Here is a 27,626-nt window from a genome sequence, read left to right on the forward strand (position 1 = left end):
TTGCGGGACGATGCAAAGAGGACGTGGAAACGTTTAAGACACTTCTCCAAGAGTTGGAATACAATACAGGAGAATGCCCGCCTAATCAGGCACAAAGTTATTACGGGGCACAGCAGCGCGATCGCAGTCATGGCTGTAGTACTAATCAACGGCGTGACTGGTCGTCGCGACGCGAACGGAACAATAATCGGGACCGGCCGTATAGAAACTGGGGTAACAGTCGCGAACACAGGTGGAACAACGGAAATGATCGAGGACGTGGACAGGATCGTGAACGCTACAGGTACGACAACCAGAATCGATACTACGGTGAACACCGTGGGAATAGGATTGTAGGCGGAGCACCACATGATGTTGAAATTCGGCCGGCCAACCCTAGACATAATCCAGCAAATGGAAATGGACAAAACCGGCAATGACAAATGATCAGCGCAGAAGACGCCCAATCGGAACAATTGAGCGACATGGCAAATGAGTACATAGGGTATATAGAGAGGACAGTGAGGAGTAGAGAGGATGGAGAGGAGAAAGAATTGATTAGTTTAAATTTGTGACATATGCATTTTGAATAATATGTTGGTAAAAATAGTGATAAAGATGTTTCTATGTGATTGATTGAAGTGATGTTTTTAATATTTTTTCTTTCCTTGTGCAATTAGGATTTAGGTTGGTTGAAATGTGAAGATAAAACGTTTCTTTGTGAACGAGTGAAATGTTGTTTATGTTTTTTTTGTGTGTAAATTGAAAAGAGTTGCTCCTAAGAGAAGCAAGATCTGTGTTGAATTAATGCAAAACTAAGGGGAATATCCGATCTGTGGGTATTATGGGTCTGGCAAACCCAGGTCCCCAGCTGTTAGTAGCCTTGTTTCCGATTTTCTGCTTTCAGTGCTACTATCTACCTATTACTATTCTATATCTGTCAGTGTAAATGAGGATCTCTTACTATAGTATGTGTGCTGTATGAATATTTCAAGATAGGAGAACTCTGAGAAAGGAATGAGTAAGTTTGGAATCTTGAAAACAGGATGCAATAATACGATTGTTAAACCACTGGCTTCCCAATATGCGATGATATGTTAATATTGATGATATATGTCTTTTTTGTTCTTTATAGCTGAGTACGTAAAGTGCTGCCTGTGGATTTCGTAAGCAGATTGATTCCCTTCAAGGTGAAAGAAGAATTGTGGTTTGTGTAATTTACGTGGCCCTGAAATATTATTGTGGTAGTCAAATACGAGCAGTTTTTCAGCAAATGGAGAATGGAACAGAAATATGGATCCTTTCTGTAGTCTTGATTGATGTTGAGCCAAAGCCTGGAAAACTTATTCTGCGTTAATACTTGTCCCAGAAAAGCGACGTTTATGTGTTTTGCTGATGCTGTGAGCATTACAGCTTACTGTTTTCGCTGGTGCGGGATGCACTGCAGCCTATATGATTTGTACTGAGGAAATTTCCCTCTTGAATGTAGAGGAAGAGTAAATAATTTTGATTATGGGACCGAAGGAAAGCTTGATTTAAGGTAATAAGGATGAAGCAAAACATTTGTCATTTAAACTACAGGAGGATTCGGATCTTTTGTGTCTGTTGTAAGTTCAATATGTTAAGATGAAACTGTTTTACAGAATAGAGGAGACCACAATTTTGCCATTCATGAGAAATGAATCCAGAATAACCACCACAGGCGAAATAACTGATTTGGAAGCGAAAGGTAACTTAAAGAATGAACAAAATCGCAGGCAAATGGGTAAGAAAATGTAATATAAACTGTAAAAAAAAAAAATTAACCTTCTCAGAGTCATCTGCGTGATTAACTCTTGTGATAACGTAATTTTAGATGAAATTGTCCTACTGTTTTATGTGTGAATATATGAGTATGATAAATGTATAATTGCGAGTCTCTTATCAGGTGTGTCAACTGGTATAAATGTTTTGACGTGTAAATAACCATTGTTCTTTTTACTGTGTATGTTTAAGGAAAGTTTCTCCATATTAATCATGTGACAAGACGTATGCCGCGAGCGTCAGGAAGAGGACAAATTAGAACAATGTTGTAGTGGTGTAAACACTTTGTTGAAGTAGCATTGAAGTAGCTTGTTGGATTAACTAGTAGTGGATAGAAGTAGAATTTTGAGTAATGCATGTTTATGGATAGTTAGTTTGTAGAATAGACAACAGGTGTGCATGTGTGTGTGTAAATAACATGTGAACCCTATGCTGTCCTGACCTATACTTGCACAAGGCATAATCCTATTCATTTTAGTGAATTAATAAGTAGCATTTGATTTATTAAAACGTAAGTGAACCACATTAGTGTTGTGGATTTAAATATTATATTGTCAGTTCATTTAATTTTTATTTTTTACATTGTCAAGTCATTTCACTTTTATTTTTTTATGTTGTCAGGTCATTTAACTTATATTTTTATATTGTCGATTCATGTAATTTTTTTATAAAAAAAATTAAGTCTCACTTTCGTTCTTAAAAATTGTGAAAGACAATACGAAGTGGTATTATGTATTACATTTTGTAATGACATAAGTATGATGAACAATGTCTTTAAATGCAGTTGAGAACGTGAAAGCGAACCGGCTAAACTCTTACGAGACAGCGGGAGCAGCGAGGAGGAGGGCTAGTTGTAAACTAGCAGGTTTCCCAGCAGGACACGCTGTCAACCGGGCCACTTCGGGAGCGCGGTCGACAACAAAAGAAGGGCATGCGACAAACACTTTCCCTTGCACCTGGAGCTAATGGGCGGCCGCCCCGTGCGACCCTTCCTGGAGGCGATGACCTGAGATGGGCGAGCGGTCCACCGTTCGGAAATCCATCTGCTGGCAACGCACCACACTTACGCGACCGTGACGAGACGGCCGCGGTGAAACGACAAAAGACAGGGGATAAAAGGGCGTGGAGCCTTTTGACAGGTACTGTCCAGAGAAACTTGCAGACGTCAACGACGCCTATCGACATTTCCTGACGGATGCCTACTGTCAAGCGACATTAAATCATGGTTCGATGTTCTCTGGTCGCTAAGGGTTGCACAAAAGAAGAGCCATTAAGTGTCATCCTTGCCCAGGAATATCAACCTCGCGTGTCAAATGAAGAGACCGCACGAATTTGACAACACAAACATGGAACCAAATCGAGATGTACGTGACACGGGCCACCAAGAGAAACTTCATGAGAGGGCAGAGACGGCGGGATCGCACGCAACAGATGGACAAAAATCCCTACTGACAGCTGTGGCGACGAACCCCCCTCCCCCACCCCTTATATTGTGCCTCGGAACAGTGGAACTAGTGAGTGTATCAGTGAACAGTGATTATATCGTTCTTAGTTCAATGCATATACGTGTGTTTCTGTCACAGGAACTTTGACTCGTGTGTTTTGCAGGGGTTGGATTTATTGGTGTTTATTAGACTGACTCTTGTGTTTTGCAGGTGTTCTATTTATTGTTTTTTTAGACTTTGACTCTTGTATTTTGCAGGTGTTTTATTTATTGGTGTTTTTTTTAGATGTTGACTATTGTACTGTTTTATTGATCAATGTTTGTTCTTGTGTGATGTATTAGATTTGTGATATTTTGTTTCGTAAATTCATTCAAGTGGCATTGCTTCGTTTATCAGTCAGATTGCTATTCATTCTCATTGGGCTGTGATCGATTAGCCTTTGCATGGGGCATATTTATTGTGAGGAACCCCTTAAGGGTAACAATCACATAATTATTGTAGTTTCAGTATAATGACACAGTGCTCATTGTTTGCTAACTAATTGAAATATAGTAGAGTGATTAAATTAGTGCCACATAGTTATTTTAATTCTACAAATTATTAGTTTTATAAGATATATAATTTTTTTGCGATAACCACTTTGTAAAACATGTTTTTTCTCTTATCATTTTTTTTTGCTTTTGTGGATTGTGCATTGTAATGTTCTGCTTTGTAATACTGATGTTATTTCATGTTCTTTTTTAATTGCTGTGGCACCTTTGCTATTTTCATAAATTTTACTTGTTAATAAACAGTCATAAATTTTCCTGTGATCAGTTGGCTCTTGCAATGAGCAAATACTGGTGAACTCCATAAGGGTAACAATCAGAAATTGTTTTCATATTAATGACACAGGAACCATTGTTTTTACTTGCTGACCGAATTAGGTCTACACTATCTTTGAAATAGGTGTCACAGATTGTGTTCTTTTTTTCTGTTTGAAATTAGTAGATTTTAAAGATTTGTTGAAATTATTGTGTTTTAGCAAGTAGCTGGTGACCTTTTGCCTTTTCTTTACACTTTTGGTTTAAGTAGGGTGTGAGAAGCCTGCTTGGGAATGTCCTAGCATGGCCAGAAAATTCCCTGCACAGTCTTTTCCCGGAGTGTTGGTGTTATGAAAGGTCTCTGTTGGATTCCTTTCATGGTTAATTTCTTAAATCTGTTGTCATTTACGGCATAAATTCCTTTTCTAAATTTACTGTGGCGTTTCTGACTATCTGGGAGGAGACTGAGTAGTGGAATGTGTTACTTTTACACATAAACAAGAACGATCTATCACACTACTGCACTTTAAAACACAGTTTATATGTCATTCATGTCACACAGTCTCATACGGAACCTACATCCGCTTTCTTTTATATACTGTATATGATAAGATACTGCCATCCCCCTTCCCTTCTGTGTGAGAGGATGAATGAGCAAATGTATTTCTAGTTGCATGCTTGAGGGTAGCAGACAAGCCTGTCTGCTAGAGAACAGTAGGACCAACGTCGGAACAGGTAGCTACGCTTTCTAAAAGCAGAGAGGTTTCTATGCTTAGTATAATCCCGTCCATCCGTTGTCATGTTGGTATAGGAAGCTGCCCCTCTGGCCACTTCCGTTTGTATTTGTGAGCCACCCCTCAGGAAGGGACCAAGCAGTCGGTCCGGGGCGAGCGTCTGAAGTGGTAAGTTCTCCGGCTAAGCGCGTGTCTACTAAGTCCGCAGGACAATGGATTTCTTAAGTTCAGCCTAACTGAAAATTTAATCACCTTTATTTCAGGTTTAGCTCTAAAATATCTAATGTTATCTTAAATTGCAGCGCAGTGTAATTCTCGTGCGAAGTTCAGATTATTTTCCGGTAGTTGCTTTGTCACTACTTTGTGAGTAAAGTGGAACCACGTGTTGATCAGTAACTCTAACTAAGATCAATCTTAAAAGCGAATGCTTGTGTGATTATAATGTCTCGTCTTGACAATATTTTTCAATATAGCAACTTTTCTTTATGTTTAACCCACGTGGGGTGTACTTTGCAAGACAAGTACCACGTGCTTATATAACTGTTTGACCCGTCATGTTAACAGTAAGACGTTAGTAACCAGTTCGAGGTTTTCCTTTTGTAAATTGCTTTTCGATCTAATTTATTTTAATTATCAAAATTATTGTGGAGTTACACTCTTTGTGTAAACCAAGTTGATCACGTGAAGCATGTGGTGTAATCATCAAAGTAGCCCTCAGCTATTCTTTTCGCGAAGATTTCATAAAGAGTTAATATGAATTTAGTATACCAGTGTGTGGTAATTACATGACGAACAGGATTGTGCTACGAACGTAATTTCTTTGGGTGAAAATTTGAATCTGTTGGTAGTGGTTAACTTTCTCTTGCATACGTTTCAACGTTCTTTGTGTGTTGTTTTATGAATGCAGTGTTGTATGCAGTCTCCCAAACTTGGCTCCATAATTGATGTGTTCTGTAAGATTGCAATCTCACATTTTCACAATCCTAAATAAGGCACCAGTTTAGTTAGGAATCAATTTTAATATGCTGAAATTTCAATGATCAATCTTAAAATAAATTTCCAAATATAAATTGATTTATTTCTTTTTATTTAAATTCTGTCTTTTATATATATATCACCGGTTGTCGTATGACTATTAAAAGATTATAATTAATGTTCGTCTGGTTGGGAATTTGGTAAGCTAGACAGGATACCTGGAGAAACAGTTGCTTAGTAATGCAAGATTAACTTCCCCAGAGAGCTCACAGCTTTTAACCCGCTTTTATTAACAATCAGCACCGCTTTCATAGCAAATTAAAGCAACAACGTTACAGAGTTGGATAGCTTTCGTGATCATGTGGAAATTTGAGAAGATTCAATATAGATGTGAGTTTGCCCTGGACCATAATTCCCTCCATGCAGATTGTCCAGTTGACTGCTTCTGCACATTTCGCGCCTTTATTTAGCTGAGGGAACATCGATTGTGGTGTGTGCATCTAGCAGGTGAAAGACACATTTACTGGTTCTCTAGATATGAGAAAGACATTATTTGAATTTGTAAATTATAGGGGTGATTTGTAATCTGCTACATCATCGAAATAGATATTCACGAGTGGAAATATCAATTTCCTCTAATTTTTTGGAGTTCTCACATAAAGGTCTTTGCAGACAGGATAAGTTTCTAGTTACTCAGTGGTTTGTGGTACGCTCCACCTCGCTAAAGTTTCGGGTTTGTAGAGAAATAATTTCTAGTCTATATCTTCGGAATTATGTTGTGTGAGCGATTGGTAGGATACTGCTGTGTGCTTGATATCGAGAAGTACCGCGAAAATGGTATAATAGTATGGCAAACCGTGGGAAAACACATATGTCCTTGTAATCCCAGAGTCTGGAGTGGGCATAGGGAAGCAAGCAAGCAAGCACGTCCTGACCAGAAACAGTAACGCATTTGTGCCGAGGGGAAACGAGCGTGAATTTGTAGAACGAGGGGAAACGAGCGTGAATTTGTAGAACAGTTGTGAGAGTGACTTTGGTCCGCTGAGTGCACTCTGGTCATGTGTTGGGAGTGGATGACTTGTGACCATCGGCTGCAGGAAAATATCTCGTGCTGCGAGGAGTATATGCGGCGCTGCCTGTCTTCGCAGTATATGTATGGGTGTCTGGTGGTCGATAGCTATATGAATGATGTAAAAGGGGCGATTTATGTATGGTGCAGGATACGAATTGTATGTTTACTACATCGACATGGTAGGCGGTGATATATTGCTGGGTTGGAGATTGATTTCAAGCTCAAATATTCAAGCTCCTGTCCTCAGTGGCAGAGCAGTGTAATTGAGGTAGTGTCTTTCCATGTTTGACGATCTGTAGGCTACTTTGCAGTGTTTAATTCTTAGTGCAATATAGTGATCTGTGCAAAATAGCTTTTTGTCGCTGAAAGTCTTGTCTGTAGAAAGAAGAAAAGAAAGGCGGACGGTCCTTCCACACCAGCAGCATCAGTAATTCGGCGGGTAAATTCAATAAGAACCAATCATAATGCTCCATTAATTTCACAAGACACCCTTCATGCCAGGACATAGGAGCCTCTACATAGTGGTGAGAACGTTTGCGTTACGGAGATGTTTGTTGAAAGCAAGACTTAACGATTTTCAGGAAGGGTAACACGTGACGGATGACGTGTCATGTTAGGACCATCAAGAGGAATGCATTTGGCATTATTCTGCACTATTTTCGTAAACAGGTTCTGTTAGGACAAGAATTTCCATGCAAACAAGTTGAGACATCATAAAAGCTCCTACAAAAGCAACCATTAACTATTTCTGGGATGCTATACAAATTCCGTGAGGTCGACATGGCTCTTATTTTAAACAGCCATGTGACATCAGTATAACATTGAGAACCTTTTAGATGGTGAGTAGCCATGCGGACGTTTTGCAGTGATGTGTCAGCCACACATGCACGGCTAGATGCGTCTCGCATGTCCTGTTCGGATTGCAACGGAGAGAAAGCAGTCGAATAGCTTTCTATAGTGCACTGTGTTGTCAGCAACGGTAAACACATGTGCCCAGAGGCGTTTCGCGTATGGGACCAGTGTGAGCGTGCCTTGGAGTTCTGTGAAGTCAGTATAACATTGTGGACCTTTTAGGTTCACCTCGTGCTTGCGGGACCCTAACGGGCACCTGTGCTTGGCTTAGCTTGGCAGCTGCCTGTCATGTCATAGCTTCGGGGGGCCTGTCAGTGCATCCATACTTCTGGGAGCATGTGCGGTAGCGTCCTGTGCAGTCCAGTGGATGGAGGGCGGTGGGCAGTGGGTAGCAGTGTACTAGGTCAGTTCGTCTCCAGAACTTGTTGTGGACACAATGGATGGGTGCACTGCCTCATATTGTTTAAATAAAGACTGCCTTCAAAATAAAGACTTACATTCAGCTCAGGCTGAGTCCTTTTCCCATCATTTCCCTCACCCCAGACTACCAACTTCGACTATGTCGTGGGAGGGATGACAGCGCCCTCTGGTGGCAGTACTGTGTACTAGGCCAGTTGGACTCCAGACCTCGTGGTGAACACACTGTTGCCCACCATTTTCCCCCACCCCAGACCGCCATCTTGGATTACATCACAGAATGGACGACAGCACCCAGTGGTGGCAGTACTGTGTACTAGAAGAGTTGTACTCTGGACCTCGTGGTGAACACCCTGGATGGTGGTAGTGCCTCAAATCGTTTAAATAATGACTGAATGCAAAATAAAGACTTATGTCCATCCAGGCCGTGTCTTCTTCCTGCCATTTCCTAGGAAGAGGTGGTGGTCGGATGACTGAGGTTAGTGGAGTTAACCCAAGTGACCTATTTTCCGACCATTTTCTTAAGTTAGTAGAGGTAGCCGTGGTGTGTTGCATGTCCTGATGGAATTTGTACTTCCTACCATTTTCTGGGGGAGGGGAGGGGGGTTAGGTTAGTGAAGGTAGTTCAATTGACCTGTCTTCCTGCCATAATCTGCCACCTTGGGTGACGTCACGGCTGCTAACTTGGATGACGTCATGAGCTGTTGCCAAGTCTACAGGACGCCATCTTGGATGAGATCATCACTGCCATCTTGGATTTGGGGCCACACAGCCCTTGTTCCACTACTGATGATGTTATTAAGCACCTCAGGAAGGAGAGGCCTTTGAAATAGGACTTTTACCTAAAAACCTAAAATTGCACCTATAGGAAAAGTTAATTGTTCAGACGTACCATAAGCTAGCAACTTTTCTCTGGCCATCATTTCGTAATCAAAAAATGATATCTGAAGGTAACAGGCGTGGAGTCATTGCAGAGGTAAGACGTACTACCCATTTATTGCTGTATTAATCGCCTCTTCCCCCCTTCCCAGTGGCCAGTTCCAAAGGGAAATGTTGACTGCCAATTGACACCAAGGTCGATCACAGAAGCGAATGTATGCTCAAATTCGGTGTTGCCTTCACCTAAAGAATAGCCGAATATATGGGAACACTTTATCAGATCGCAGGGTCGAATCTGTGAGCGACCTAAGCGGAGCCCTGAAATTGAATGAGAAGTTCAAATAACCTCAACAACAGAGCGTTTCGTTTCGTTTTCAATAGACTTACATGTTCGCAGAAGGACTGAATCTGGCACTGATTTGAAAACTGATGTGTTACAAAGTTTTTGTGTTTTCTCAATCAGGTAAAAAGGATTATAGTGATAGAGGCATGTACCGAGTCACAAAGAAGCAATTCTTTCATCAAATTCTACAAAAAGTCCGCCACCAGTGAAAGAAAAGACGTTTGTTTTGTGGGCAAATGTGACAGTCTTGCTTCAACAACTGAGCTGGAGAGATATTGAAATCAAAACGGCAAAATAGAAGAAAATGTAACTTGTTACTGGAAAACTGGCAAAATTTTCCGACTTTTCAACAGATCGCAAGAAAATATTGTGTAGGTACCACTAAATTCTCATTTCTGTAAAGAATCGAACTTCCATATACAAAACAGCCTCAGACTTCTGATTACTTTACAAATGATTTAATGTGTTAAGTATTTGACGTTAAGCATGTAAGTGAGAAAAAGTTTAGGTAATGCCCGAAATTACATTGGATGTTTGTTGGAAGTCGGTAAGCCCTCTCATTATTAAACAGTGGCCGACTGTAGTTTTGGTAATTTGCGCTCTCTTTCGAGCAAAAGCTAGGTTTTCGCGCATTTCATTGTTTATGACATCATATCTCCTGAACTATGTGTCGTATAATGATATAATTTTGCTGGTACATTCAGTGGTATGTATGAGTACTGTGTGCAAGATGTCACGAATACAGTTAGTAGTAATGAAGTAATAAATTAAAACGTCATACTTCATGCAACAGTTTTACTGCATGAACAACGAAAATGTAGTAAGCGATACACATTTTTCCTTTCATCATTTTGTATGGGTTGATTGGAGCTAAGTTTCGTAAGGGTTTGAAATCATCATAACAAGGTCGCGCAAACCTGTCCGATCTCCCGCGTGCCAGCCGGCCGCACACAGCTGTGATTCCTGCAATGTTGGAACGTGCGGACACTCTCGTTCGAGGTAATAGGGGGATCATACTCAGTTACCTCACAGCTCAACTGCACTTGCGTATTTTGAATCTACGTACCTGTGTTATAAGGAATCACACGAAATATTTTAAGTGAAAAAGAAAGTTATATATTGGAATTACATGTACTTTTCTGAAGGCTTACATAGTGGCCAATTTTCCGGACTTAAACGGATACTGCGGCCAATGCCATCGCAACAGTATCCCATGTTTGTTGCTCTGATTTTCGGGCACATTTTATAGTCACTTTCACGCCTTAGTATCTGAAAGAATACCAAGCGGCTACAGCAGATCGTTTTGAATCGGGCTTTAGTATTAGGCCAAATACAACAGAACAGAGACGTCTTCGGTATTAATTAACCGCTTCAGCTGCATTTATTCCTTTATTATTAGATTGATACAGGTTTCGTGGCACTAACAGCCACATCTTCTCACCTGAAGGTGTCGCTTTTAGTGTCACGGAACTGGTAGTGCTCTAATAATAAAAGACTAAATACAGCTGAAGTGGTTTATTAATACCCAAGATGACTACTCCTAAGTATGGTTGCCCTACCTACAAAGCTGTCTGCAGAACGGAGACGTTTTAAAATAATATAAATTAATTAATTCTACATTCTCACAAACAGAGAATGGTGGAAGAAAGCTTTGTATAGAAAAGGGCTTAGAAGTTAGTTTCATCTGTTGTACTAGGCATGTTTTTTTGGAGGAAACTAACTCTTATTGGGGTGAACACTTTGGTCACTTTCCCGGCGTGTAGTGTGGCCACTTTTCCCGATCGGACGCCTTGTCGTCATTAGTGATCCACAGAAGAAACTATCAAACTGAAATAAATGAGAACGAACTTACATTTATGGGCCAATGACAGCAATGGCGATGTATGTTAGAACCACAAGTAGTATACCACTTCTCGACAGGCAGCAACGCCGATCGGGGCAAAAAAACGCGATGTCTTCTTTTCCCGTTCTGGCCACTTTACCAAACTTTCCTCTGCCGATCTTACTATAGATGGTAACTGACATAAATTAGTATGTTCTATTAATTAATAACGGAACTTGCAATATGAGACACTATCACAAATGTTTACTGAATATTTTGAATGTCCTTTTCCTTTTACTCATTGCATTGTATTACGACATTCCTAATTTGATTTAATGCAAGTATTACGTGCTACAAACTACCACGATTGAAGACGACCCTCTCTACAATGCCCATTCACGAATCCATGTTAATTCCGTTTCACATTTATACCATAGCAGTTGATCGGTGCTAGTTGTGCACACTCGTGAGTTGTCAGCAGTGGAAGACAAACAATAAAATATGCATTGACGGTTACAATGTCTGAGTTTATACAGTGTCTGTGCCTTCACACCATAATGGCCTTCAGATCATGCATGCATGTCTGAAGGAACAGACACTGTTCTGACGATTACGTAATAAAATAGGCCTCCTTTTACCTCCATTAACCCATACAGGCCGAGCAACATACCTCTCTGCCCCTGATGTAAGCAACATACTCTACTTGGTTCACGGTCGAATTCACAAACGTCAAATAGAAGTAAGGATACGAGGTGCCGGGGCTAGCAGTGTATTTAACACTAAATTCTTCTAGAATCTACATATGTAAATGATGCTCTAAGCCCCCCCTATTCTAACTCCGACTTTTGCTGTTGCACATGGATTAAAAAGATACGCAAATTGACTGTAATCAACCCTGCAAGTGGAGTAGAAAAGAGTTTGGCCCCTGCAATAATTTAATTTGATAAATAAGTTAAATAAAGGAAGGTTTCATTAATGTAGTGAGAAATGATAGGATTGCTCTACCGATTAACAGAATGAAAGTTCTGTCCAAAATAACAATATGATTTATTAAGACTAAACACAAAATAATAAACAAAAACACATGAAACATTTACAATACATCAAATTGGCTCAAATTGGATACTCAAATAAACGCTGTGAAGGTGAAGTTGTCCCTAAACTACACTCCTGGAAATTGAAATAAGAACACCGTGAATTCATTGTCCCAGGAAGGGGAAACTTTATTGACACATTCCTGGGGTCAGATACATCACATGATCACACTGACAGAACCACAGGCAAATAGACACAGGTAACAGAGCATGCACAATGTCGGCACTAGTACAGTGTATATCCACCTTTCGCAACAATGCAGGCTGCTATTCTCCCATGGAGACGATCGTAGAGATGCTGGATGTAGTCCTGTGGAACGGCTTGCCATGCCATTTGCACCTGGCGCCTCAGTTGGACCAGCGTTCGTGCTGGACGTGCAGACCGCGTGAGACGACGCTTCATCCAGTCCCAAACATGCTCAATGGGGGACAGATCCGGAGATCTTGCTGGCCAGGGTAGTTGACTTACACGTTCTAGAGCACGTTGGGTGGCACGGGATACATGCGGACGTGCATTGTCCTGTTGGAACAGCAAGTTCCCTTGCCGGTCTAGGAATGGTAGAACGATGGGTTCGATGACGGTTTGGATGTACCGTGCACTATTCAGTGTCCCCTCGACGATCACCAGTGGTGTACGGCCAGTGTAGGAGATCGCTCCCCACACCATGATGCCGGGTGTTGGCCCTGTGTGCCTCGGTCGTATGCAGTCCTGATTGTGGCGCTCACCTGCATGGCGCCAAACACGCATACGACCATCATTGGCACCAAGGCAGAAGCGACTCATCGCTGAAGACGACACCTCTCCATTCGTCCCTCCATTCACGCGTGTCGCGACACCACTGGAGGTGGGCTGCACGATGTTGGGGCGTGAGCGGAAGACGGCCTAACGGTGTGCGGGACCGTAGCCCAGCTTCATGGAGACGGTTGCGAATGGTCCTCGCCGATACCCCAGGAGCAACAGTGTCCCTAATTTGCTGGGAAGTGGCGGTGCGGTCCCCTACGGCACTGCATAGGATCCTACGGTCTTGGCGTGCATCCGTGCGTCGCTGCGGTCCGGTCCCAGGTCGACGGGCACGTGCACTTTCCGCCGACCACTGGCGACAACATCGATGTACTGTGGAGACCTCACGCCCCACGTGTTGAGCAATTCGGCGGTACGTCCACCCGGCCTCCCGCATGCCCACTATACGCCCTCGCTCAATGTCCGTCAACTGCACATACGGTTCACGTCCACGCTGTCGCGGCATGCTACCAGTGTTAAAGACTGCGATGGAGCTCCGTATGCCACGGCAAACTGGCTGACACTGACGGCGGCGGTGCACAAATGCTGCGCAGCTAGCGCCATTCGACGGCCAACACCGCGGTTCCTGGTGTGTCCGCTGTGCCGTGCGTGTGATCATTGCTTGTACAGCCCTCTCGCAGTGTCCGGAGCAAGTATGGTGGGTCTGACACACCGGTGTCAATGTGTTCTTTTTTCCATTTCCAGGAGTGTAGATTGTGATGTTTATGACGAAGTGGTATGTGGAGCCAATACCTTGCAACTCAAATCTTAAGAGAGACACACAGCTAACCCAACATTAATTGCTGCTACATTAGTGAGACACAGACATTGAACACCCAAGATGGAACAAAGTTAGAAAAGACGAACAGGCGCGCTCTGCTGAGCTCTGATTATCGCCTAGCAAAAATGCCTGCTTTGCCGGTGCTGCGGACGTACACTACCAAGCTGTCTTCTTAGCTGCAAGGACACGATCTGGTGTACTGGAAGTGATGGCTGGTTGCTTCGACGTCCTGACGTGGTGATGATAATGTCGCGAGTATAGCCCGAAACAAATTGTCCTGGTCTGGTTGTTCCAGACTAAAGACTTCCTATGAATACAAATGTGCCTCTGAGGGAGACGAAGAAGGCTCGCCACACAATCACTGACGGTACAGTGATTGAATTTCACAAGCGAAGTCACACAGTAACTCCTATACAGTCAACTTTAGCCAAAACTGCCCAAGACAGACAACATAGGCCGCTTGTACGCAGAACGCCCAATTGCCAACTGTACTCGGAAAGTTACGTTGAAGTCGAAACTTCAGCAACTTCGTTAAACAGTTACAATCAAATAAAAGTATATAAGACAGCCAACGGAAGGCAGGCTGTCCAGAGCAGCGAGAGCTCAGTGTTGTAACCTACTCCGACTGAAAGGCGAGAGCCGACTACTCCACAAAAGCACCCGTACAAAACCGAACACAGAACATTCCCGCCCCCGCGACAGTGGCCATGGTTAACCGTTCCAATCAGCAACTCGAAAACCGGCGGAAAATTCCACTCTATTGCCGGAGCACTACCATTCCACCAATGGAGATTCTTGGCGCCAATTTCTGCGCTGATTTTGCAACGTCACGGAGCTATGCCCTGAGCAAGCCAATCACAGTTACGATTTTGCAGAAAGCGCGGGAATTTGCCCGCCACAACTGCCTGGGTACACAAGTCATTCCCACGCCTCGCTGGTAGCCCGCCAGAAAGTGTTTCTGCGAAATAACAGAACCTCTAGCCCAGCCGCTACTTCAGGCCCCGGCGAGGGTGTCTCAGCCGCTATTCTACAATGTCGGTGTCTGGAAAGCATTCACTCGACTCCCTCACACCAGTCGGCTTACCCTTTCAAGATCAGCAGATCCCGCCTGTCACCGGACCACCCGGGTGACAAGATACGCTGCGTGGGAAGTCTGCGTGTTGAGGAATAGCAACTTTTCACCGCATGCAATTAGAGAGGAAAATCGTAAGACAGAAATATGAGAGGGGGCTCATGCCACCTCTCATAGCCCCTACTCCATTTTAGATTGTAATTGGTGAGCGGTTGGCTCACTTAGGAGCAAGGTAGTGAGTCAATCGCCCAAGAACAATCTTTCAAACTGACTCCACATGCCGTACTCTATAAAGAAAATCGCTGCAACTGAAAAATGCAGCTCATAGAGGGAGGATTATTTATGATGTAGCCAACTTCAACTTCTTAATATGGAACTCTAACACTCACATCACACATCCATACCCAGTTAGCCCCTTCCAAACACCGATTCACACAGACATTCACGCTCTAAATATGGCCCGGGCATGTGAGCCAAATGTGGAGCAGTTTATTCTTTACAATCAGAGTTGGAGTGCTCCGCAATTAAATGCCCAAGATGTTACAACAATTTGAATCATTAAACTAACCTGAAAGCACTCATACATGATACTATTTAAGTTAACAATCTCTTTATGAGCTTTCAGAATCTAATTACAACCTCCGATTCATTCTGTCTCCCTGCAGCAAGAATAACCTTTACAAAATGTTCCCTGAACTGATGATCCATTCACAATGACAGTGGTGGTATCTGCTTCAGTTTATGGGGACTTCAGGCACACTGTTTGCATAGACACAACAGTAAATACAAAAAACAAAAAAAAAAAACCAACGTGGTGTGGAGAACAATACAGTAATTTGTAATTTGTGCGCCCTACTCTATCACTTACATAAGAATTACAGTGTAAAACACAAACACATACAATGTATAACATACATTACAAAAACAACACTAGAGAAAGAAATTTAAGAAAAAAAACATGGTTCATGGGGCGGCAAGTTGTGCGTGCACATTGCACAATGTTCACGACTGTGCTGAGAATGAGGCACTAAATCACATTGTTAGAAATATTCGAAGCACTTCACAAATTCGTTAGTTTCTCTGAGGGGGTTGGTATGTTGAGTCATATGCATTGATGCACGTGGTTCCATGTCCTGAGCATCGGAGTGGGGACTTTTGGGATGGGGCCACAGTACTGACATCACATAGGGCTAAACGTCAGGTGTTGTTGCTATGTTGTTGCAACAGCAATAGGGTGTGCTGGAGCATCTGCAGTACTCTGTTGAGATTGCAGCAAGACCCACGCATATGATAATGGCAGTACGGTCGGAAGACATAGTGATAGGCTCTCCTCATGTTGATTAAATGTCTCTGAGGTCTACTAGTTGGGATGCATTACTAGTCCAGATCTCTTCTCTCCCTGGACAGTATTTTACGTTTCCCAATATTGAAGTTCGATGAGGGATGATGGCACGTGTAGTGACTCCACAAGTGTGTTAGGTCATCCAGACAGGATCGAACTAGGAGCGACGGTTGCTACAACTGCTCTCTAATAGAGAAGAGAAGTTAGAAATGAGACAATTCATTTGTTAGAGTTTGTGGCACGATACTGCTTTGTGTATGCAGATCGACCAATGCTAGTGAGTTGTAAAAACCCAAACAGGTGAGTATATAGCGTCCCTTTCTGTCCTGAGGCACATGAGGTGCAGGTTCTGACACCATATGTGATCTTGTTCGTGTACTCACGACAACATGGTCTGCTGCAGGGAATCCCTCCAAACGGCTACCGCGTCCGGAAAGCTAGCTGGCTGTCGCGTGTGGGTCGCGTGTCAGTGTCAATGGCCAGCCTCACTTTCGCTTGTGGCCCGGCAAGGATCCCGCCTAATCCCTCAGGTATACGGCCCGGGTGACTGTCAGCTTGCAGGACCGGATGCTCCCGCACCCTTCTCGTTAGGTGGCGCACTGATGCTCCCCTTCTTCCAGGTAGCCGAAGACCTCTTGTTTTTGCTCTAGCTGGCCTCTGCGTTGCCACGATACCCGTCATCTGCACAATTCTGCAAAAATCTTATGCCTAACTTTTTTTTTCTCCATGACCTTCTATGTTATAATAAATTTACATAACGACACATTGATGGTCTGTCATTTCAGACACTCTTATTTTACTTTTATAGTTATTAATCTATGGCTATCATTATAACAAAATATTGGTGTATCTAATCTAGACATGGAAATAATTTATCTTGATGTTTGTGTAGAGACCGATCTCACTACAGTACATGGTGTGTGACGCTATATTGGATGAACAACTAAATGTGCAGGCCCGCACTAATATTACTATTAATTATATAGATCGACTGTAGACATGCTCAAGAATTAACTACCATTTGCCAACGACCTACATTCTATGTCTTTTGATTAAATTGTGTTGTTATGCAGGTCTAAGTTTTACTGTGCTATAAAGAACATGCAACTATTCTACTTTCGCTCGCCCGTCGTCCCTCCATCTCGGGTCTGTGGTTTGGTGACCTGAAAAATAGCATCCCAACAGGCGCACGCCAAACACTTGTGCTAGAAAACCACCACATATTAAGGATCTAGTTATTGTTAAATCCTGAAGTTTAACTTATCCTAGTATATGTATATGGTACTCTCTCTCTCTCTCTCTCTCTCTCTCTCTCTCTCTCTCTCTCTCTCTTTTTACCTTATACAACACTCTTACATAGTTCCTGTTACGCTGAGATGTCTCGCTGCTCGCCGCTGTTGACGACAGTGATGCGCGCCGTACGACATGGCCTCATAGTTCTCACTACGCCTCACTGAAACTCCAGAGACTGGGTTAGTCATGGCTATACAAGACAATAAATTTATAGTTGCAACTTCTTTTTCTATGTGATGCGGTTTTCGCGATCAAAGCACACCTTTCCAGAGGCAATGTACGAGTAATATGACCAAGCCTGGACTAGTTCCCTTTCCAGAGGCAATGTACGAGTAATATGACCAAGCCCGGACTAGTTCCTGTTGAGGATTCCGTCGCCCACCATACACCAGCTACACAGCATGTCACGAATCTCCAAGTATAATTCCTTAGTTTTTCATCTGTGACAGTCACAAGCAGCACGCTAAATCCCCAACCAGCACATTGGCATGGTAGGCTATATGCCCGCATTTCTACCGTCTAGGTCACCATTGGAGTCAAACGCTCACAGGTTCACCCCGACTTGCAAGACAACGATGCTAGCGCATCACTGTAAAACCTATACTGCCCGTATTCATCCTCGAAATCACGCAATACACAACAACCTTACAGTGCACTGATGCGTGCCTGCAAGCATTGGTATGAACGTCTCACGAACTGGTTGTGGCCGCTATAGAGCGTATCACGACTTCTCAGAACGCTTCTAAAAGCACATTCTCGTATGCGCCCGTTTGTGCGACATCTCCTCACTCATCGTCATCCCTCAACGTGGACACCAGGTAGGAAAGGACAATAACATTGCTCATGCAATGGTAGTGCCTCCTACTCCATCGACATTGTAAGTCGCGAACATAAACCAAAAAGGATAGCAGCACTAAATTCTAATGCGAGACAACGCAGCGTGTTAATAGTTTAACAATCTTAATCTATTAATGCAACGATTATTGTTCTCAGAAGAAAGGTTCATATATTTGCGTATTCTACTATGTACACCACTTAAACTGCTATTATTCCACGAACTTCTTTGTGTGAGAGATGTGGTGGAGTCTTGTGGACTAGCGCCAATCCCTTGTTATACTCCCCCTCCTCTGACGTGCATTAGGATTTTCAGGTCTAATTTCAATCTCCTGGTTCTCCTTGATTTCGCTCACTCCAATTACGGTCGCTTTGCCGTTCGTTATTCCTCCTGTTCCAGATTCCTTGTCTAGATTGACCCTGTTCACTGACGTTCTGGTTTCTGTGTCTCTGGTTTCCATAACCTTGAATAGCGTAACCCTGATTTCCGTAACCATGGTTTCCTAACTGACCAGTGCGATTATTCGATCTGTTGTCGTCTTCCCTTGCTGGCCCGTGGTATTTGTTATTTTGCGCCTTCTTCCTGTCCTTTGCCTCTTGTTTATCGAACACTACTTCGAGTTCGCGCAATAGACTCTTGAATGCTTCTATGTCAGATCCACACTTCCCGACAAGTGTCTGTTGATACCTAACTGGCAATTTGGAAAAGCAAAATTTAATGATTTCTCTGTTGCTATATGGACTATCTAAAAACTGATTCTTCTTGAGTAAATCATCAAAAAATTTGGTTGCGCTCCTATGCCCGGACACTTCCAGTTCAGGACAAAATATTATTTCCTCTTTAATCCTGTCTTGCGTTTCTTTTGAGCAGTAGGTCCGCAGGAATGCACCAACAAATTCCTGATAAGTCCGACACGTCGCTGCCACACCCCGCATCTTTTCCGCGGCTTGGCCTTCGATGTGTCCACACATGAATTCTAATTTTGCCTGAGTTGGCCATGACGACGGTAAATAATTTGTAAACTGCATCACCCAGCTCTTGGGATGCATCGACCCTCCATTATCTTTGAATTTCTGGAATTTTAGTATCGACAGGAAGTGATACTGATCAAAATCCTGTCCGATCCTCGCACTGGTGTTGTCACTCGTCTCCGATACTTGCACGTCTGCTGAGTGTCCTGATCTGTCTTGCGGATAACTGTGATGTGCTACCTCTGTATCACAGTGAAAGTGGCATTCAGCATTCACTCTTCTAAGTGGGCTGCAATTATTGGAGCTATCACTCGCTGTTTCTGCGTGTGCATTGTTAGTTCCGCACTCTGTCACTGGGCTAGAGCACAGCGGGCTTTTCCTCGGAGACACAATTCTGTGTACTCCATCATTGGTATTCGAACGCGCAGTGCCCGTGTGCCCGTTTCGCTCTAGTTTTGCTATCCCACTCTCTACTTCTTTCATTCGTTTCGTGATGTTCGTAACTGCAATATTACCTTGAGTCTTTAAGACCGCTAGGGATTTTGAGTGGGCTTGTGTCGCACGTCGCAACCGCCCTGCGAGTTGAGAAGTTACTTTTGCGATTTTCATTGCCCCTCTTGCTGCCGTTTTGGCTAGGCCTGCTACTTTTTGTGCTACCATTGACATTTGTTTTCCATCTCCACATTCTTTCTTTATTGTTAGTAATTCCCCACGAATTTCTCCTATATGCGAAATTATAGTCTGAGTGTCCTTCTTACGCTGTTCGTCCGCTTCTTCCTTCTCCTTCTTACGCTGTTTCTCATCTTCTTCCTTCTCCTTCTTACGTTGTTCATCAGCTTCTTCTTTCATTGATCGTAGGAAGCTCAGTATTGGGTTAATGTCATCTTTTTGATCCTCGTCACACATGGGCGATGTAACTCTGGACACCTGGACGCTAGAGCTCTGACGTGACCGAGCTGGCCTCTGTCTGCTCTCGATCGTTTGACTATAAACTTCTGCTACTGTCTCGACCTGTGTGCCTGTCTCTGTTTCATCCTCTACCTCACTATCATAATCACGGCCGCGACGTTGCTCTAAGATCGCGTCCAAATCACCTTCCTCATCAATGAAACTGCCGCCCTTTCCTGCTAAAAATGTGCCCATCTCATCTCCGAACCTATCCCCGTCAGTAACCTGCCCCTTATCCATTATGGTATCCACTTTTGTTTTAGCTTCGCTCACTAATACTCGTGCCTTACTTCTCGTGATCATTCATGAGAAACAAAATTTATCTAAAATACACAATAAAAATAATCTACTCCCTGTATTTTTACACATAGACATAAAATTTCAACAACGCTGTTCCAACGCTGTAATTACAAACACAATTTGATGTGGTACAGAAACCGCACACAAATCCGACGAAGTGCGATGTGGTACGGACACCACATCAACGAAACACACAAAAAAACGAACAAAAAATATATACACTGAAAACAAAAACTGTAATCATGCGCCGCTACTTAAAAAATAAACGCGGAACTAACAGAAAAACTTGGGTATTAATCAATAAAAAATTAAGTAAAAAATTTTGAGTGTTCCTACTGATAATACTGCTTGCTTATCATCGATTCACAGGAAAGATCCGAGGCTAAGGGACGCCATTTTATGCGAGGTGCCGGGGCTAGCAGTGTATTTAACACTAAATTCTTCTAGAATCTACATATGTAAATGATGCTCTAAGCCCCCCTATTCTAACTCCGACTTTTGCTGTTGCACATTGATTAAAAAGATACGCAAACTGACTGTAATCAACCCTGCAAGTGGAGTAGAAAAGAGTTTGGCACCTGCAATAATTTAATTTGATAAATAAGTTAAATAAAGGAAGGTTTCATTAACGTAGTGAGAAATGATAGGATTGCTCTACCGATTAACAGAATGAAAGTTCTGTCCAAAATAACAATATGATTTATTAAGACTAAACACAAAATAATAAACAAAAACACATGAAACATTTACAGTACATCAAATTGGCTCAAATTGGATACTCAAATAATCGCTGTGAAGGTGAAGTTGTCCCTAAACTAGATTGTGACGTTTATGACGAAGTGGTATTTGGAGCCAATTCCTTGCAACTCAAATCTTAAGAGAGACACACAGCTAACCCAACATTAATTGCTGCTACATTAGTGAGAACTCAGACAATGAACACCCAAGATAGAACAAAGTTAGAAAAGACGAACAGGCGCGCTCTGCTGAGCTCTGATTATCGCCTAGCAAAAATGCCTGCTTTGCCGGTGCTGCGGACATACATTACCAAGCTGTCTTCTTAGCTGCAAGGACACGATCTGGCGTACTGGAAGTGATGGCTGGTTGCTTCGACGTCCCGACGTGGTGATGATAATGTCGCGAGTATAGCCCGAAACAAATTGTCCGGGTCTGGTTGTTCCAGACTAAAGACTTCCTATGAAAACAAATGTGCCTCTGAGGGAGACGAAGAAGGCTCGCCACACAATCACTGACGGTACAGTGATTGAATTTCACAAGCGAAGTCACACAGTAACTCCTATACAGTCAACTTTAGCCAAAACTGCCCAAGACAGACAACATAGGCCGCTTGTACGCAGAACGCCCAATTGCCAACTGTACTCGGAAAGTTACGTTGAAGTCGAAACTTCAGCCAACGGAAGGCAGGCTGTCCAGAGCAGCGAGAGCTCAGTGTTGTAACCTACTCCGACTGAAAGGCGAGAGCCGACTACTCCACAAGAGCACCCGTACAAAGCCGAACACAGAACATTCCCGCCCCAACGACAGTGGCCGTGGTTAACCGTTCCAATCAGCAACTCGAAAACCGGCGGAAAATTCCACTCTATTGCCGGAGCACTACCATTCCACCAATGGAGATTCTTGGCGCCAATTTCTGCGCTGATTTTGCTACGTCACGGAGCTATGCCCTGAGCAAGCCAATCACAATTACGATTTTGCAAAAAGCGCAGGAATTTGCCCGCCACAACTGCCTGGGTACACAAGTCATTCCAACGCCTCGCTGGTAGCCCGCCAGAAAGTGTTTCTGCGAAATAACGGAACCTCTAGCCCAGCCGCTACTTCAGGCCCCGGCGAGGGTGTCTCAGCCGCTATTCTACAATGTCGGCGTCTGGAAAGCATTCACTCGACTCCCTCACACCAGTCGGCTTACCCTTTCAAGATCAGCAGACCCCACCTGTCACCGGACCACCCGGGTGACGAGAGACGCTGCGTGGGAAGTCTGTGTGTTGAGGAAATGCAACTTTCCACCGCATGCAATTAGAGAGGAAAATCGTAAGATAGAAATATGAGAGGGGGCTCATGCCACCTCTCAAGGACATCTTAAAATATTACTGTATCTGTATTTTTTTGTTACTAAGCAAGAAAAATACTCTGTTAACAAGGTCTTAATGTTAGTTGACGTTTTTGGACTTTGCTGTTAGGTGCTAGACGCATATTATTGTAAAATGTGGCTGAAGACTGCGTGCCGCACGAACACTTGATTCGGGCTGCAGTTTAACGACCACTGGATTACATCATCACAGCAGAGAAACGGGAGCTTACATTGGACATGACATTTTTTTGGCCAGCCCATGATCTTCCAACTGGACACTGGCACTACTGTCTCATTAATAAATGAGGACACGTATCAGTGGCTCAGCTCTCCTTTCAGTGAAGGGTCTGGAATTGTGTTGTTTCTTGCTCCCGCAAGGTGATTCCCATCCACAGAGTACTGTCATTGGTAACTAAGTCCAAAAACGTTGAACACGTGCTAACCTTCCTAGTTGTGTGCTCTCCTACTGCTACTAACATTTTCTGCTTAGTCGCCTTTACCAGTTTGTGTTTCAAATTAGTAGCCCAAGTCATTTTAGTGTCCGTCCAAAACGGTGCCTCTTTCTGGCCTTAACGCTATGTGTATTCGTACAAGAAGAGTTTTGAACCAACGATCAGCCATGTAAATAATTTTACTGCTCACATCTCTAGGAAGCTTTCAGCGGTGCCAAAATATAATAGAGTCACTAGGAACAATTTGCGAGTAGATAGGCTTTGAAGCCGAACTCACACAACTGCAAGACCAAGGTGACATTTCTCCGGTCTCAACCAGTCAATGGGCGACGCCCATCACTGTCCTTAAAAATGCTTACAGGACTTTATGCATTTATGGTAATTTTAAATCCGTTGTAAATGCCAAGTCCAACATTGATTTCAGCCCTATGCCTCGCCTGGAGAATTTGTTAGACAAACTGGCTAGGGACTATTATTTTTCAAAGACAGAGTTAAGAGAAGCGTCTCTTCAACTGGTGCTCCATATAGTGACTACGAAAAGTATTCGTCTGACCACAGAGCGCAGATATGACAAGCACAATCATAAAAATATAGCTAAGAAACGAACAGTAACTATTTCCTTACATCGTTTCATATCTACATTAAGTGTTAAATATACCGTTTGGCTAATATAGTATAATCGCTTACCATTTGGGGTTGCTGGCGCCCCCGAAATTTTCCAAAAGTATTTAGAACAATTGATTCAATGTATTTCCACAATGTGTCAGGTTTTTAGATGGTATCATTGTTACGTCGTCGACACACTTGGAACACCCCTAGAACATCGAATCCCTTTTCAAATGGCTCCAGGAAAATGGCTTACGCCGGCAGATGTAAAACTGCAGTTTCTTCACCAACAGCGTCAAATACATGGGACGCAATCTTAGTCTCAAGCGTATCGCGCCCATCATGACCACGTCATCACAATCACTAATTTGCTGACCCCTACTGCCCTTAACAAGTTGCAGTAGTTCCTGGGTAAAATCACGTACTATGCCATCGTTATTCTCAAGTGGGGCAAATAGCACACTCCCTAAATTAGTTACCCAAGAATGGTGTCAAATTTGTGAGGTCAGCCACCTGTAATTGGGCTTTTCAGAACCTTAAGGACAGTCTCAAGGCAGAGTCGTGCTGATGCCATATGCACCAAGCCTGCCATTGATGTGATGGACGTGTTCCAACACTGATTGTGGCAGTTTTGTTCCATGAGTTGCCTGATGGTTCTGAACGGCCAGTCACCCTTACCTCCAAAACGTTGACTGCAGCGCATCTCAACTATTCACAAATTGAGGAGGCAATTATTTGTGGGGCCAAGAAATTTCTTGCGTATTTGTAAGGCAGTGAATTCCACCTTTTGACTGACCATAAATCCTTCATTTCGTAGTTTGGGCATTGTTCTAAGCTCCTGAGAAAAATGGCACAGAGTCTTGTCTGTAAGTGGGTACCACTATGGAATCCACTTTCACCCCACCGTCCAACACGCCAACACGGATGCCTTTTTCCGCCTTCCTCTTGGCTCCGACAGATACTTGGACCGCTAGGAAACAGTTTGTTTTGCCCTGGTCCAACATCTACAACAAACAATAAACCTTGAACGGATTCCCGCTTATAACACATGGGGCAGCGACTACGTCGTCCCGAGACATGGACCTGTGGAAAATACAAGGTGCATTCAAGTTCTAAGGCCTCCGATTTTTTTTCTAATTAACTACTCACCCGAAATCGATGAAACTGGCATTACTTCTCGACGTAATCGCCCTGCAGACGTACACATTTTTCACAACGCTGACGCCATGATTCCATGGCAGCGGCGAAGGCTTCTTTAGGAGTCTGTTTTGACCACTGGAAAATCGCTGAGGCAATAGCAGCACGGCTGGTGAATGTGCGGCCACGGAGAGTGTCTTTCATTGTTGGAAAAAGCCAAAAGTCACTAGGAGCCAGGTCAGGTGAGTAGGGAGCATGAGGAATCACTTCAAAGTTGTTATCACGAAGAAACTGTTGCGTAACGTTAGCTCGATGTGCGGGTGCGGGTGCGTTGGCTTGGTGAAACAGCTCACGCGCAGCCCTTCCCGGACGTTTTTGTTGCAGTGCAGGAAGGAATTTGTTCTTCAAATCATTTTCGTAGGATGCACCTGTTACCGTAGTGCCCTTTGGAACGCAATGGGTAAGGATTACGCCCTCGCTGTCCCAGAGCATGGAGACCATCATTTTTTCAGCACTGGCGATTACCCGAAATTTTTTTGGTGGCAGTGACTCTGTGTGCTTCCATTGAGCTGACTGGCGCTTTGTTTCTGGATTGAAAAATGGCATCCACGTCTCATCCATTGTCACAACCGACAAAAAGAAAGTCCCATTCTTGCTGTCATTGCGCGTCTACATTGCTTGCAAACATGCCACACGGGCAGCCGTGTGGTCGTCCGTCAGCATTCGTGTCACCCACCTGGATGACACTTTTCGCATTTTCAGGTCGTCATGCAGGATTGTGTGCACAGAACCCACAGAAATGCCAACTCTGGAGGCGATCTATTCAACAGTGATTCGGCGATCCCCCAAAACAATTCTCCCAACTTTCTCGACCATGTCGTTAGACCGGCTTGTGCGAGCCCGAGGTTGTTTCGGTTTGTTGTCACATGATGTTCTGCCTTCATTAAACTGTCGCGCCCACGAACGCACTTTTGACACATCCATAACTCCATCACCACATGTCTCCTTCAACTGTCGATGAATTTCAATTGGTTTCACACCACGCAAATTCAGAAAACGAATGATTGCACGCTGTTCAAGTAAGGAAAACGTCGCCATTTTAAGTATTTAAAACAGTTCTCATTCTCGCCGCTGGCGGTAAAATTCCATCTGCCGTATGGTGCTGCCATCTCTGGGACGTATTGACAATGAACGCGGCCTCATTTTAAAACAATGCACATGTTTCTATCTCTTTCCAGTCCGGAGAAAAAAAATCGGAGGCCTTAGAACTTGAATGCACCTCGCATTGTCTATAATACAGAAATGGCGGTCAGAGAATGTTTCTAGCCGGACCGACCCTGCCCTATGCATTGCGCCCCCACAGCTCCAGCGGGCGGGTGAGGGGATCCTATGGAGATAGAACCATTCCCTTCGCCCGACCTTTGCTCACCCATGTTTTACCAACACAGCCTGCTGCCTCAGGCGCGGCGTTGTCTCTACCTCTCCAAGGTTTCGGATGTTGCACCTGGTTTGGATGGCCCTGATCCCATGGCTCTGTATGTGCTGGTGTGGATGTTCTCTCACGCCACCCGGCCCTCCACTGGTGGCACTTTTTCGGTCCTACATGCCGATTTCAGGTGCGAGGGATTTAATATCCCTCCCAACGGCTGATGTTAATCGAGGCTCGCAGGCACGACAGCTAGCAGTTGACAATCGCCACTAGGAGTGTGAGTCTAATGTCACGTGGGCCGATTTACTCACAACAATGGGGCCAGGCAGACAGCTGTGATTCAATCTAGTTCAGCCCATTTCATGAGGTATTACGTCACGCCGTTGTGCTTATTGGCTTTCGATCCTGCATTGTAACTGGACTCTTGTTCTCGCTAGCCGCTTTCATTCGGTGTTCTGCTTTCAATTAACTTGGCTTTGTTTATGGATCACGCATTCGCAACGGAAGCGGACAGATCTCTATAATCGTATAATAGCATAAAATCTTTCATCGTCTGTAGTGTTGGCCTGGCACACTCTTGGTTTGAATCTTGGAATCACTCACTGTACCGTGTTCCTTCTAAATATTCGCAGTACAGTTGCTTTGCTCTTAAGCACATTCTAGCCCGTCTAGACGTATTGCAGTGCTTGTGTTGTTAATCAGCCCGTGAGTCCTCAGAAATTGAGTGACATATAAAAAGAAATCATTTTGCTGTGGCAGCTTCTGAACGTGGTCTACGTATTTGGGAGGATAACGGGTTTTTACAGAGCGGTGGTAACGAAATTTTAATTATCGCCTCGAATACTTCAAGCCACGACATTGAAACTTGGTGACAGTGTTAAGCCTTCTCTATATACGGCATTGGCCCGAAAATATGCCCGACTCTTTATCCAGATTTCACCTTCGAAAAGTTAGGATGCTGCTAATACCTGCTTCCTTGTCTTTTTACATATCCTTGTTGTATAAGGATTATGCTCACTTGCAACAATAAAACTTGCGTTTGCAATCGAAACTGGTAGGTCTACCAATATTGTTTCGTTAGATTATAATTTAGTTTCAATTAGATACCGCTAAAAAAGCCTGTTTTTTTTCAATATGAACGACGATTTAGAGCGAAAAGTATTATCAGGCCAAGGACTTCGGTGCAATTATGATGGCCGGCCGTTGTGGCCGAGCGGTTCTAGGCGCTTCAGTCCGGAACCGCGCTGCTGCTACGATTGCAGGTTCGAATCTAAGTGTAGGGGACTGATGACCTCAGATGTTAAGTCCCATAATGCCCAGAGCCATTTGAACCATTTGAGCAATTATAATGCAGGCTTCAATCTTACAATTA

Source organism: Schistocerca cancellata, chromosome 4 (assembly GCF_023864275.1).
Source record: "Schistocerca cancellata isolate TAMUIC-IGC-003103 chromosome 4, iqSchCanc2.1, whole genome shotgun sequence".
In the NCBI taxonomy this organism is placed as follows: domain Eukaryota; kingdom Metazoa; phylum Arthropoda; class Insecta; order Orthoptera; family Acrididae; genus Schistocerca; species Schistocerca cancellata.